Source organism: Geotrypetes seraphini, chromosome 8, assembly GCF_902459505.1.
Source record: "Geotrypetes seraphini chromosome 8, aGeoSer1.1, whole genome shotgun sequence".
NCBI classification, from domain to species: domain Eukaryota; kingdom Metazoa; phylum Chordata; class Amphibia; order Gymnophiona; family Dermophiidae; genus Geotrypetes; species Geotrypetes seraphini.
The window spans coordinates 126,774,914-126,788,983 of NC_047091.1; the positions used below are offsets into that span (position 1 = coordinate 126,774,914).

At 42.1% G+C, this 14,070-nt stretch overlaps 1 protein-coding gene across 2 annotated transcripts in view; it reads left to right on the forward strand.

Moving 5' to 3' along the window:
• The first annotated feature begins 11,381 nt into the window (after positions 1-11,381).
• The window catches only part of PRKAB1 (protein kinase AMP-activated non-catalytic subunit beta 1), a 46,951-nt gene continuing 44,262 nt past the window's right edge, over positions 11,382-14,070 (forward strand). The window contains exon 1 of one of the 2 annotated variants that reach the window (XM_033957112.1): positions 11,382-11,585. The gene's annotated coding sequence lies outside the window, so the exon portion shown is untranslated. The remainder of the gene's footprint in view (positions 11,586-14,070) is intronic. The other variant, XM_033957114.1, reaches the window with a different exon arrangement.

The window sequence follows — 14,070 nt, forward strand, 5'->3', positions numbered from 1 at the left end:
AAAGTATACATTTTTTTTCTATATTTGATTCTCCTAGACAAGCTTTCCTTGCAAAAGTTAGTTAACTGTGACTCTTGCTCAAAATGTTTAGTTATCTGTGCAGCATTGGTTCATATGTTTGGGACCTGTAAAAAAACATAGGAACTTTTGGCAAAGAGTGACTAGGGGGCTCATAATCGAAAGAAAAATACATCTAAAAACCTGCCCAAATCGGCACTTGGATAATCTAAAAAATAGGTCGTCCAAGTGCCGATAATCAAAATGGGTTTTTAGACATAGACAGAGATGTTTTAGGCCTCTGAATCCCGCTGTGCACCCAGAGCTGAACGAGGCATTTTTAAAGGAGTGGTTAGGGCGGGATGTGGGACGACCTAGACTTAGGAATAATCAAATGTTTGACAAGACTGCCTAGATGGAACTTATACGTTGTGACTTAGGTGATCTAAAAACAGGTCTTAATGCCCAGAAGATATCCAAGGTGAACAGATAACCACTGCAGACACAAAGCACATAACCTCACACACTCCTCCAGTGATCACACCACCATAAAAATCAGAATAAAAATGTACTTACCTGCCTCCAGTATAAATATAGACATACTAGTGGTCAGGATGATCAAATGGCTGGACGTAGAAGTAGATGATTTCCGGGAAAAAAATTTTGGTTGTATTTTTCGAGAATGGACTTTGGCCGCTGCCAACTTTGGGCGACTAGCGCCCTAGGCCTAAAACAGACTTAGACATTTGTTTAGATTATTCCCCTCCACATATTTTGTGAGAATACTTCACGTATATCTTGTTTAAGATATTAATCCCCCTTTCACATAACCGCACAAGAGCTTTTTAGTGGCACCTGGCATGCTGAATGCTCTGCACGGCTCCAGTGCTCATAGGAACTCTATGACTGTTGGAGCAGCGCACCGGCTGGTGCTAAAAACTTCTTGCGTGGTTTTGTATTTTTTTAAAAAAAAAAAAGGGGGGGGGGAGTAAAATTATTTGATGATGTAGCTACCTTAAGTTTGAGAAAAATCATTTCATACAATTCATTCAATTAATGGTACAGATTTCAAAAATAAAGCAGCCCAAATGCATACACATTTACAAGCAAAACAAAACTACTAATTTTAAAAATAATTTCTAAAAGACTTTATGATCCTGTCAGTTGTATGAATGGCAGCCTCACCAGACAAAGTGTATGATTATCATTAAAGACCCTATATTAGGTGGTCCTATCAATAAGATATAACAGTGATTTTTTTCTGTCTAAAGCAATTTCAATATTTATATCATAAATAAGATGTTCTTATTATATCTTTTACTTTTTCGCAGTAATGTCTAGGTTTTAAGAAACGTTTGTGTGTAACCATAGAAACATCTTAGGTGGTCACCTCAAGTTAAACTTTTTCTTTCTTTTATTCTTTTTTCACTTAGGGAAGTTAATATTAGCAGTTCTTGCTTCTCACCATGGCATATGGTTCTGCGTGATGTCACTTTCAAGGTAAGATAATTTTTTTTTTTTTTAAAAGAACGATTTTGTAATGTCCGTGCTTTCTGTCATACTTCATAGGTGGGATTACTGTCTGCAGTTGGTGGAGACAAATGTATCTGAATTCAAGAAAGTGTGGGACAGGCACATGGGATCTCTTAGGGAGAGGAACATAAGAACATAAGCAGTGCCTCTGCTGGGTCAGACCAGTGGTCCCTCATGCCCAGCAGTCCCTTTGGGTGAAGAAGAACTTCCTAGCATTGGTTCTGAATCTGTCCCCTCTTAATTTTTCCGAATGCCTTCTCGTTCTTGTAGTTTTCGAAAGTTTGAAGAACCTGTCCCTCTCCACTTTCTCTATGCCCTTCATGATCTTGTAAGTCTCTATCATGTCCCCTCTAAGCCTACGCTTTTCCAGGGAAAAGAACCCCAGTTTCTCTAATCTTTCAGCATATGAAAGGTTTTCCATACCCTTTATCAATCGCGTCGCTCTTTTCTGATAGTGGATGCTGCAGGTAGGCAGACTGGATGGGCCATTTGGCTTTTATCTGCTATTATGTTTCTATGAAATGTGTTGGGTATATGGACATTGTAGTCAGATTTACAGTTTCCACTTTTACTTCTGGGTTGCTTTTAATAAAACTGAGACTTTCCACCCCTATTACAAAACCATACCGTGGTTTTTTTGAGCCAACCACGGCAGTAATAGCGCCAATGCTCATAGAATTCCTATGAGCGTCAGAGCTGTTACCGCCGTGGTTGGCTCAAAAAACCACGGTATGGTTTTGTAATAGGGGTGGAAAGTCTGTTTTACTGGCATGACTGGCATTAAAAACCGTGCTACAGTTTTGTAAAATAAAAAAAAAAGGGGGGGGGGAGTTATTTGATTGATACTGGCTTTCTGTGTGCTTCTCTATGTTTCACTGGTAATTTGTGTACAGCCTTTATGAACCTCTTGGTTTTTTTTCTGTTATAACTTTGTTAATACCAGTTACTCCTGGACATGTCCTTGAAAAAGCAAAATCTGGACATCTGGTAACCCTATCCATTGCAACCCTCAAACGATTTACTGAAGTGCTCTTCAAATCCTATAAATGTGCTACTTTCAATCTTGCCCACTTGATATAGTAACTGCAAACAATCTCTTAAGTGTGTTACTCAGGTGTTTCATTTATAGAATTTGCTACTGTTGACAATCCAAAATAAAGTGAGTTTTTAAAATACCGTATTTTTCGCTTCATTAGACGCACTTTTTCCACTCCCAAAAAAGGGGGTGGAAAAGCGGGTGCGTCTTAAGGAGTGAATATACCAGATAACGCTCTGAACCAGACAACGGATCTGCCTCCTGCTATTTCCCTTCCCTCCATCCCCCCTCACTTCCCAGTGAGCAAGCGCTGCTAGAGAGCCGCTGCAAACCTCCCCTGGTCAGCTCAGTTGCACGGTGCCATCAACTACTGTGTCTCTCTCCCTTCCCTCCATATCCACTCCTCACTTCCTCGCCCATGCTTCCCAGCGAGCATACGCAGGTGGGGGAGCTGCTGCGAGCCTCCCCGGGTCAGCTCAGTTGCGCGGTGTAGGAAAAAGAGGATGAACAGATGTAGGACGTATGTTTCCTTTAAGCTGTGCATGTGTGCATTAGGGCCCACCCAGTAATGATACACCCATAGCAGTAGCTGGCAGGCCTCCCTAAGCCCCATCACCTGTAGACCTTCCTCCGATCGCGAGTAGGCATGCTGAGAAGTGCCACATGCCCCCCTTCTTCCCGCTGCCCAGACAGGAGTGGAAAGATGAGAGCGAGAGGTGCCAGCTGCCTGTCAGGGGATCCACTGAGTATCTTGCAGAACCGTCTCTTCGGCTTGGGATTTTTGCTCAGGACTTTTGCTCCAGGTAAATATTTCTTTATTATGGTAAACAGCTTTGGAGATTGTCCTCACAATCATGGGAGTTGTATAATAGGGGAAAATTGTTTTATTTCACTTGTGCTGGATCTATTTTATCTCATTTGTTTGGTTTTACAAGAGTCTCTCTTGGCATGGGATTTTGGCCTGGTATATACGCGTACACAATTTGTTTCAGAATGTTTTTTTTCTTGTTTTCCTACTCTAAATCTAGGGTGTGTCTTATGGAGCGAAAAATACGTTATATCCTTGATGTGTTGTAGAATCAATATTAGTATTAATTTTTAATGTTTAATATCTAGTCTGAACAAGCAGGTCAAGGCGGTTTACAAAATTAGTAGTATGTGTAAGTCTGAAATCTTTTGGTGGTCCTCAGATCCTTCTTGTATTCACACTTGTGCTAAAGCATCTGTAAACTGCTTTGATTGTAACCACAGAAAAGCGGTACGTCAAATTCCTTTCCACTTCCTTTTGCACTCTAAGTATGTGATACTACTTTTTAAAATTTATTTGTGGATGTGACATGTCAGGAATATAGGAATGGAAGCGTTACTCAGGTAGCAAGCTCACATTAGCACATGCTAACTGAATAATGCATGATTAATGTGTGAGTCCTTAATACCCCCTAAATTGGAGTCATCTACTGAGAAAAGTTAAAGCTGAAAGTCATAACATGGGATTAGAACTGAACATAAACAAGATGAAAATCATGAACATGGAAAATGATGAAGATTTTGAGCTTGAAGGTGATAGAAATTGTAAAGGATTTCAATCTCCTGGGTTCTTTTGTAAACAAGCAGAGAGGAAATAATCCGCAGAATAGCACTTGGTCGTTCTTTAATGAAGATTCTCGACAAAGTATTCAAAAGGCAAGGAGGTAACACCCCAAATGAAGATCAGATTTGTCCACACACTCATTTTCTATGTTCAATTACGGATATGAAAGCTGGACGTTACGGAAACAAAACAGAAAGAAGATTGACTTCTTTGAGCTGAAGAAGGATTTTAGGCGTGCCGTGGACCGCCAGAAGAACTAACAAATTGATTCTGGAAGCGATCAAATCAGCTATGACACTCAAAGCCCAAAGCAGTAAAAATGACCTTAGTGCACGGGAAAGACCTGATTAGAATATGTTAAGAACACTTTTTACCAAAGCTTAGTAAGAGGACCCCTTAGTGTTTAAAATCTTGAATAGTAAGACACTTCCATACAAGATGATTTTGTATTACTTCCCTCCTCTTTAAGATCATGCCAATCAAAAGAATAGTTGGTCCTAAAGGGGCTGATTCTGTATAGGATGCCCGGTCTCAGCAGCCACCAAAGCGGCTTTTGAGAATTGCACATGGGCATCCTTTACAGAATCGCCCCCCCCCCCCCAATTCTCTAACCGGCATCTGTGTCACAGGCGCCGTTTAGAGAATTGCGTTACCACTGAGCTGATCACAGAAAGGGAATCTCCCTGCCATGATCAGCTGAGCAGCAGCGGCAGGGAGCCCCTGAACACTATACAAGTTGACCGGCAGGCGGGATGGCCACTCCCTCCTGCTGCCAACACCAACACCCCCACACATACACTGTTTGCGGCAGGAGGGATGACCGCTCCCTCTTTCCAGAACCCCCAGCAGGAGGAATATCAAATCCATCCTGCCACAAACCCCAAAACAATTCCCGGCAGGAGGGATGCCCAATCCCTCCTGCTGGCACCCCCTGAACCCCTGAACCCCCCATCCATACCTTTATCACCCCAACCCATACCTTTATCAGCAAGGACGACCGGAGGGATGCCTACTCCCTTTGACTATATTGTTCACATGATGTTAAATAGAACTCTGCTCAGAGACATGAAGGCAATTTGTTCCGCCTCACCACCCAATCATTGCAGTGTTCTAAAACTATATATGGCTTCGCTCTCACTACTCAATGGCTAGAGTTCTATTTAACATCATGTGAACAATATAGTTATAATTTTGATAAGCAGTGACTTTTCTATTTGTACATTGACATTTTAGTCACTCTTCTTCAAGTTTTTTGTGCTTGAATTGCTTGCCCCGTCCTATTTGGTTTTGACTAAGTCTACTCCCTTTGACTGGCAGGCCCGCCTCTTCAGAATAGTGGGCCTTCCCCTTCCCGGTGCATCTTTGGATAGGAGGGGCTTTAGGCACCTGGGCCAACCAAAGTCTTAGGCCTCCTTCCCAGTGCATTCTGGGATGTACTGGGCATGGCCTAAGACTTCAGATCCCTAAGGCCATTCCCACTTTGCTTCCTCATAGTATAGTAACCAAACTAGCTCCTCCTCTATAGTGTGGTAATAATATACTGCTATACTATAGTAACTAAAAAGTATGTTTTGTATTATGCATGTTTATTTTTATCTACATTTTAAAAATGTTATAACCAGTCTCCTAAGTTGTGCAGCCAACACATTCATATATTAGACCAGTTTTCAGATGGAAAGTACAGTAAGGCCCATATTCTATAAATGGTGAATTAAATTAGGCACCGGTAGGTGCTCTGCTGGTGCCTAAATTAAGCTGAAAAAGCAAAATGAAAAGTGACTTTAAAAAATGGTGCCTGCGTCACACCTACAGAGGTGCTTTACAACGCCTAATGCCACTCTAGGCATGGCTAATGCCAGAACTGGCATTAGGCATTATAAAGCGTCTCCGTAGGCACGATTCACATGGAAGGTAGGCGCCGGAAATGTAGGCCTTGTAAACCCTGGCCTACATTTCTGGCCTTTCCTGAAGCCGCAATTCTGTAAACAGTACCATTGCATGACTGACACACAATCGGCGGCCATTTTTAAGGCAGCCAGCACCAATGGTGCCATTTATAGAATCCAGACCTATATGCACACTTCCCGTTTGAAAATTAACCCACTTTTACTTCATTGCACCTGCTGGTACTAGTATGCACAAAGTTTATAGAGACTCCAAAGCAGAAATGTAAATAAAACTCTGCACCGTTTCCACTCCTAGGACTTCCTCTGTTTGCCTTAGGTAAAAATAGATATGACATGGGAACAAGTTTTTATGTATATAAACTTCAGGCACTTGCATGACAAGCCACTTCCACACTTAGGGCTCTTTTTACTAAGGTACGCTAGCGTTTTTAGCGCGCGCTAACCCTGCGCTATGTGCCAAGAAATAACGCCAGCTCAATACTGGCGTTAGCGTCTAGCGCACGTGGCAATGCAGCGTGCACTAAGCGCATGCTAAAACCACTAGCGCAGCTTATTAAAAGGAGCCCTTAAACTAGCAGTTTATGTGCAGAAGTGGCTTTGCTACCTATCCTCTTAAATGTTCACTGACAAACTTTTCTCTACACTGCAAAATATTTCTTAATTTAGATTTGCTCTAGGATTACATATCAACATCCAAAGACACTACTGTTTTGCAGAGTGCAGCTGTTTCTTAAAGTGGGAGATGCTGTTCTACTTCCAGAAGCTGAGCCCAGCGATTTGAAGGATCCATCTGTCTCTGCCTGTAACATGCAGGAAGCAATTCAGTTATGTATCCAAAACCTCACTCTCAGAGCGAAGCACAAAGTTAAATGAGCACACTAAAGGAATATAGAGCTTTACAATAAAGAAGAACATGTTAATGTAGAGTTTTTGGGTTTTGTTTTGTTTTTTTAGAAAAGGAGCTATATGATATCATTAGGAGCAGGATCGAACTGAGCCATAATTGGGTCCCACATCATAGAACTTAGGAGTAACATCAGGAAATACATTTTCACTGAGAGAGGTGGATGCCTGGAATACCCTCCCAGTGGAGGCGGGACAAAAACAATGATGGAATTCAAAAGCACGTGGGATAAACATAAGAGGATTCCAATACAGAAGGAGGACAGAATTAAAGAAAAACTTACATGACCTTCACAATTTAAACAGGAGCAGCAGGTACATCTCTGGCCACCATGTTGGGCAGACTGGATGCTTCCAGCAAAACAATGTGGAACTAATCCCTGGGCTTCCAGGGGTTAAAATGATGATATTTATTAATACAAAATTAAGATACAATATACTGTACACTGTAATAAAAGCCAACAAAGCTTCAATTAATAAAGTCACTTGCTGTAAACAGACTGGATGCACCATACATTACATTGGTGTCTTCTATCCCACCAATACCTTTCAGTTCTAGGTGGTTTACACAAGAATTGGCCTGGGCAAGTCATTTAGCTCGCCATTGCTCCAGGTACAAAATAAATACCTGTATATAGTTTGTAAACTGCTTTAGTTGTAACCACAAAAAGCAGTACAGGCAGTCCCCAAGTTCCAGACACCTGACTTAAGTACGATTCGTACTTAAGAATGCGGTTGCAGCTTCATTTGATTTTACTGACCAGTATTTCCAGTGGCATAGACTCCCTACACTTCTTCTGTAGCAGATTCAAGGCCATATTAAGAAGTGTGTGGTTGTGCATTGCGGTACCTTAGAGGGAACACTGGTAGGGACAATTGGCTCTTTTGTCAGATGGGAGCAGAGGTAAGCAGCAAGAATCTTAAAATCTACAAGTTCTGAGTTAAATACATATCCTACAGCTTGAAAAACGTAACTCATTCTTAACCCAGGGACTGCCTGTATATCAAATCCCATCTCCTTTCCCTTTAGGTTGGGAAGTAGGACCAGTGCTAGGCAGACTTCTACAGTCTATACCCCAGAATTAGCAATGAGAGCTAGAAATGTCAGTCAGGGTTTAATCATGCAGAAGTGAAACTTGTGCAGAGTGCCACTGGCCTCCTTGTTGGGCGGACTGAAAGATATAGTGGCACTAGAAAAAGTTCAAAGAAGAGCGACCAAGATTATAAAGGTGGATGGAACTCCTCTCTTATGAGGAAGGGAGAGATGCTGCATGAAGGAAAATAAAGAGGTTTGACCGAGGACACAAAGCAGGGAGCGAGAGAAAGATGGTAGACAGTGGGAAAGAAATGGAAATGTTGGATATGGCAGTGGACTTGGTACTACTCGAAAGGGTCCAGAGAAGAGCGACTAAAATGGTTAAGGGGTTGAAGGAGATGCCATACTGTGAAAGATTAGGGAAGCTGGGCCTGTTCTTCCTTGAAAAGAGAAGACTGAGAGGGGACATGATTGAAACATTTAAGATAATGAAGGGAATAGACTTAGTAGATAAAGACAGGTTGTTCACCTTCTCTAAGGTAGAGAGAACGAGAGGGCACTCTCTGAAGTTAAAAGGGGATAGATTCCGTACGAACGTAAGGAAGTTCTTCTTTACCCAGAGAGTGGTGGAGTACTGGAATGCTCTTCCGGAGTCTGTTATAAGGGAAAACACACTCCAGGGATTCAAGACAAGGCTGGACAAGTTCCTGCTGAACCGGAACAAATGCAGGTAGGGCTGGTCTTGGTTAGGGCACAGGTCTTTGACCTGGGGGCCGCTGCATGAGCAGACTGCTGGGCGCGATGGACCACTGGTGTGACCCAGCAGCGACAATTCTTATGTTCTTATGTTGGCTCTTCAGCTTGTAAAAGAGAAGGCTGAGGGGAGATACAAGGTACTACCCAAAAGTTCGGAGAATGTGAACAGCGCGCACAAACTGGATATAGTATGCCCTTCCGCCGCTAGAGGAGTCTAGCAGTATGCTTTGTGAATCAGTGTGCCAACAGGCATGCAGCTGAGTGGTCGTGTTGTTTTGTTCTGTGCAGCAGAGGTGTTTTAGTGACTCGGCGGATTTCGATATGACAGATTTCACTGAGCAAAGAATCTGCATCAAATTTTGTTTCACACTTAAAAAACTGCTGCAGAAACCCATCGTATGCTCCAGGAAGTCTTTGGAGATAATGCCATGTGTCAAAGCAAAACCTTTCTTTGGTACAAACGCTTGAAGGACGGACAAACGTGTGTCCACGACGATGACCGTTCCGGACGACCGTCAACAAGCACAACACCGGAAACCATAGCAAAAGTTTGTGAGACTATCCTTGCAGATCGTAGGCAAACTATCCACGATGTTTGTGAGATAGTAGGAAAGTTATATTGTGAGGTTTTAAAGCGGTTGAGTGAGAGCATTCAGCGCAAATGTCCAAAGTTTTGATAAACAAAAATTGGTTATTCCACCTTGACAATGCACCCGCTCACACATCACTTGTTGTTAGAAAATTCCTGACTTCTAGAAACATTACAGTGATTACGCACCCTCCCTATTCGCCTGATCTTGCCCCCTGTGCTTTTTTTCCTATTCCCCAAAATGAAATTATGACTGAAAGGGCACCATTTTAACATGATTGAAGAGATCCAGGCAAAATCGCAGGAGGTCTTCAAGGCACTCACCCAAGATAACTTCCATAAATGCATGGACTCATGGGAAAAACACTGGGATCGCTGTATACATTTTCAAGGGGACTACTTCAAAGGAGATGGTGGAAACTAGAAGTTTCGGTAACAAATTTTTTTTTTTTACAGTTGAATTCCCTGAACTTTTGGGTAGCACCTCATTTGATTGAAGTCTACAAAATCCTGAGTGGAGTAGAATGAGTACAAGTGGATCGATTTTTCACTCCGCCAAAAATTACAAAGACCAGGGGACACTCGATGAAATTACAGGGAAATTTTTAAAACCGATAGGAGGAAACATTTTTTCACTCACAGAATTGCCAGAGGATGTGGTAAAGGCGGATAGCGTAGCTGGTTAAAAAAAAGGTTTGGACAAATTCCTGGAGGAAAAGTCCATAGTCTGTTATCAAGACATGGTGGAAGCCTCTGCTTGCCCTGGATCGGTAGCGTGGAATGTTGCTACTCTTTGGGTTTTGGCCAGGTACTAGTGACCTGGATTGGCCACTGTGAGAATGGGCTACTGGGCTTGATGGACCATTGGTCTGACTCAGTAAGGCTATTTTTATGTTCTAACTGTGCAAGTCTCTTTATCTGCTGACATTTACTATGTTACAATGGTATTCAGTGGCAGTCTCAGGTTAACTGCTGCTGTATTACCTGCGGTGAACCCTGTCAGAGGGAATTAGCCAGGTTAACTCCTGCTGAATATCCACTGGATAAGTTTTACAGAAGCTGTACTTGTAGATGCAAGGAGTGGTAAACTACACAGGAAGGTGTGCTTAGACTTCTTGACAAGATCAGTCATAGGCAGGGGCAAGAGGGGCAGTTGCACAGGGCCTTGCGCTGGGGCTCTGCGCCTTACATGTCTTCCCCTTCTCTCTACACCCGTCTGAGGGCTCACTTGCCTTCCCCAGGGTTGCTTTTACCAATGGGCAAAAGAGGTAGCTCTGCATGCAGGGGGCACAGCTGCCCAGTTGACACATTGGTAAATTGATCCTGGAATCTCTGCTTATGTCTCCTTCCCTTCCTATACACGAGTCCTGTGTCTTTCTCTCTCTTTCTTCCACTCCTGCTGTCCTCAGTAGTACTTCTCCAGCATCAGCGATTACAGAAGTCCTTTCAGAAATCGAAAACAAGAAAAAATAAATATTATCTACTTTAACAATTTCAACTGTTTCTCATTTCCATTCCATAAATTCTTAATTATTTTTTGATTTCATTTCCCATTTCCTATTGTATTTTCCTTTTATGTATTCTTTCTATAAAAAAAATGTATTTATGCCCCCTTCTCCTATTGTTTTAATGGCTTGAGTTTGTCTGTTTAGTCCTGGTTTGCCCAATAATTTAATACATATAAGTTTATAATGCAGACATGTTTGTCTTCCTGTAATTTTTAAATACTTTGTTCAACGCTTTGTACTGCTGGATAAGCGTTTAATCAAATACTTTGAATAAACAATAAACAATTTGCAAAGCAATACCCCCAGCTCTCCTTCAGTGAGCTCGTGTACTCTATAGACGAGATCACTCTAGGCATCTTTGCATCGGTGCTCCAGCTACACTGCAACCTATATTCAAAAAACCAAAATATGCGCGTACCTTAGATCTGAAAATCATAATTTAACACATGTTTAAAAGTATTGCCCATCTTTGCAGTTAAATTCTATGTTGATGATTGACCGTATAAAAAGGATTCTTATGCTAAACAAACCAAGCAGTCAGCAAATATCCTCCTTGCCGAAAGGGGGCAGCTTAGAGGAAAAAAACGAGCTGGGGCTTTTGCGCAAGTACCTTCTTACCAGTCGCTTTCGTGCCCCGGAAGCATATTTGGCCCTGCTTCCCGGTCCTTTCACCCTAGGAAGGCAGGGACTCTGCTCAGCACGGCGGGAAAAAAGAGCGGAAATCGGAGGGTAAATTGGGGTCCGTAGGAAGGGAATGGGTTTGGGGTGTGTGGGGAAGTGTATTCCGGTGTCGGGATCTGGGGAAGCAGCGAATGAATGTTGGATTTTTTTCTTCTTCATCAATGCTCTTTATTGAATTTGAAGTTAACATAAGTGTTACAAAAAAAATGGCGCATTTAAAAATATTTCTGAAAGTATTAAAATGATGACGCTGTGATTTGGGACTTGAAGATGAAAAGATTGACACAATGCTGTAGACAAGTGGTTCTCAGCTAGTCGGGTTTCCAGGCTGCTTTCAATGAATGCATGAGAGGAAGTTTGCAGTTCCTCGATGGCATGCAAATCTCTTACGCATTTTTGTGAATATCCCGAAAACCCCACTGACTAGCTGGGTTTCTGCCACTGGGTGGAGAACCTCTGCTGTGTATATATATATATATATAGACTGTGGCTCTCTTTCTCAGGAGAGTTCTGATTTTGTGTTTAAATATGTAATTTAAAAAATACCAGTTAATATGAAATGTTTTAGAAAAACAGTTTTTGATCATAGATTATTTTGAAAAAATAATTTTGAAAAGTTTCTTTTATCTCATTTTTTAAAATTTCTTCTTTGGATCTAATAATAATAATTTCTTTTTTAATGGTGAGTAAACACAATAATACATGGCTGATAAAAACTTAGGGTGGTCAATATAGTCTGCCCAATAAAATGCTTAGAGTTGAATTTGCTGCTCCTTGCAGGTTACAGTCCTCTGTGCTGTTGTTGTACCTGCCATTTTGTGTAGGTTACACCCCTCTACCTTTTATTTTGAAGTATGAGTCATTTAAGGTTTGCTTTGTTGTATAGAAAAACTTATTGAAGCCTGTCATTATTTTTGTCACCACCACTTCAAGCCAAAGAACATCCAGGCATTCATATCATAACCCTTCCTATGAAAAAGTATTTTCCTGATGTTGCTTTCAAGTTTACCTCCTTACAGTTTAATTTCATGCCCTCTAGTTCTACAGCTTATCTTTCTGTAAAAAAAACATTTTGTTTGTTCTTTAATGCTTTTTAAATATTTACACATCTGTATTGTAGGTCTTTATTTAGTCAGATTTCTAGCCCGTCTTCCCCGAAGAGCCCAGAATGGGTTACAAGTTTGCATACACAGTAGAAAGTTTAGCAACAAGGTTACAATTTCACATACTGCAGATGTATAGAATAACAGATTAAAAGGATGAGGAGCTGTACTAGAAATTCCTATGTACATGTTTTGGGCACTGAGCTCAGAATGGCAAATGATGGGCAACAAGGATTCAAATTCACATATATGATATACAGAACAACCGATTAAGGGGAGAACAGCAACAGAGGGGAAAATTCTTATGAATTGTATGGACAGCAGCAGAGGTATAATAGACTGCTTGTAGCAATGAATACATAATTTGGGGGCTGAGCACAATAGCATGGTAAACGATAGGCCCTATATATCCTCTAGGACAGTGGTCTCAAACTCACGGCCTGCCAGGTACTATTTTGAGGCCCTCGGTATGTTTATCATAATCACAAAAGTAAAATAAAAGTTTCTTGATCATATGTCACTTTAGCTATAAATTACAATATTATTATCAAGACATAGCCAAAAGGGAAGATTTATAAACTATAAAGAGTTTATATATATATATACTAGTGTTTAAGCCCGTTAGATTAACGGGTGCTAGAATAGATGTGTGTGTCTATTTTTCTTTCTTTCTCTCTCTCCCCTTGACCGCTGTCTCTCTGTCTATGTTTATTTGTTTTTCTCTCTTTGGACACTGGCTGTCTCTCCTTGGACGCTGCCTGAATGTCTTCCTTTCTGTCTGTCTCACTGGCCCCCTGTGTGTCATTCTTTGTGTCTGTGTCCTTGTATCATTGCCCCAGCCCCCCAGAGCAAAGTTGTCTGCCCCCAGCATACCCCTTCCCCTCTCCCTGACTGTCTCTCCATGGCCCCCTTCTGTCTTCCCCTTCCCCCCCCCGAGCAAAGCTGTCTGGCCCCCAGCAAACCTCTCCAACAAAAGCATCCCCCTGTACCTGCAGCATCGGCATGACACCCTTCAGCCAATCGTGAGTGCTCAGAGCGTGAGAGGGAGCGGGGCCTGCAACTTCTTCAGCGTCGGTGAGGAAGGAGAGGTTGGCCCAACTCAGGGTCTTTGTGGACAGTCTTCTGCAGCTCGAAGCCCTCCTCCCAGCAGCCACTTCCAGCAGCACTCCGTACTGCCTTCTTCCCGCCGCCCAGAGTAGATGTCTGTATGTTTTTTGGGGTTTTTTTTAATTTGTTTCTCTCTCCTTGGACGCTGTCTGTCTGTCATTCTTTGTGTCTGTGTGTCTCCCTGGTCCTCTGTCTGTCCGACTTTCTTTCTGTCTGTCTCCCTGGCCCCCTGCTTGTCAAAACAGCCCCCTTTCCCTCTCCCCCTGTTCTGCAATGCCTACCTGCTCCGTGGCCCCCTTCTGTTCCTCCCCCACCTGATTGCT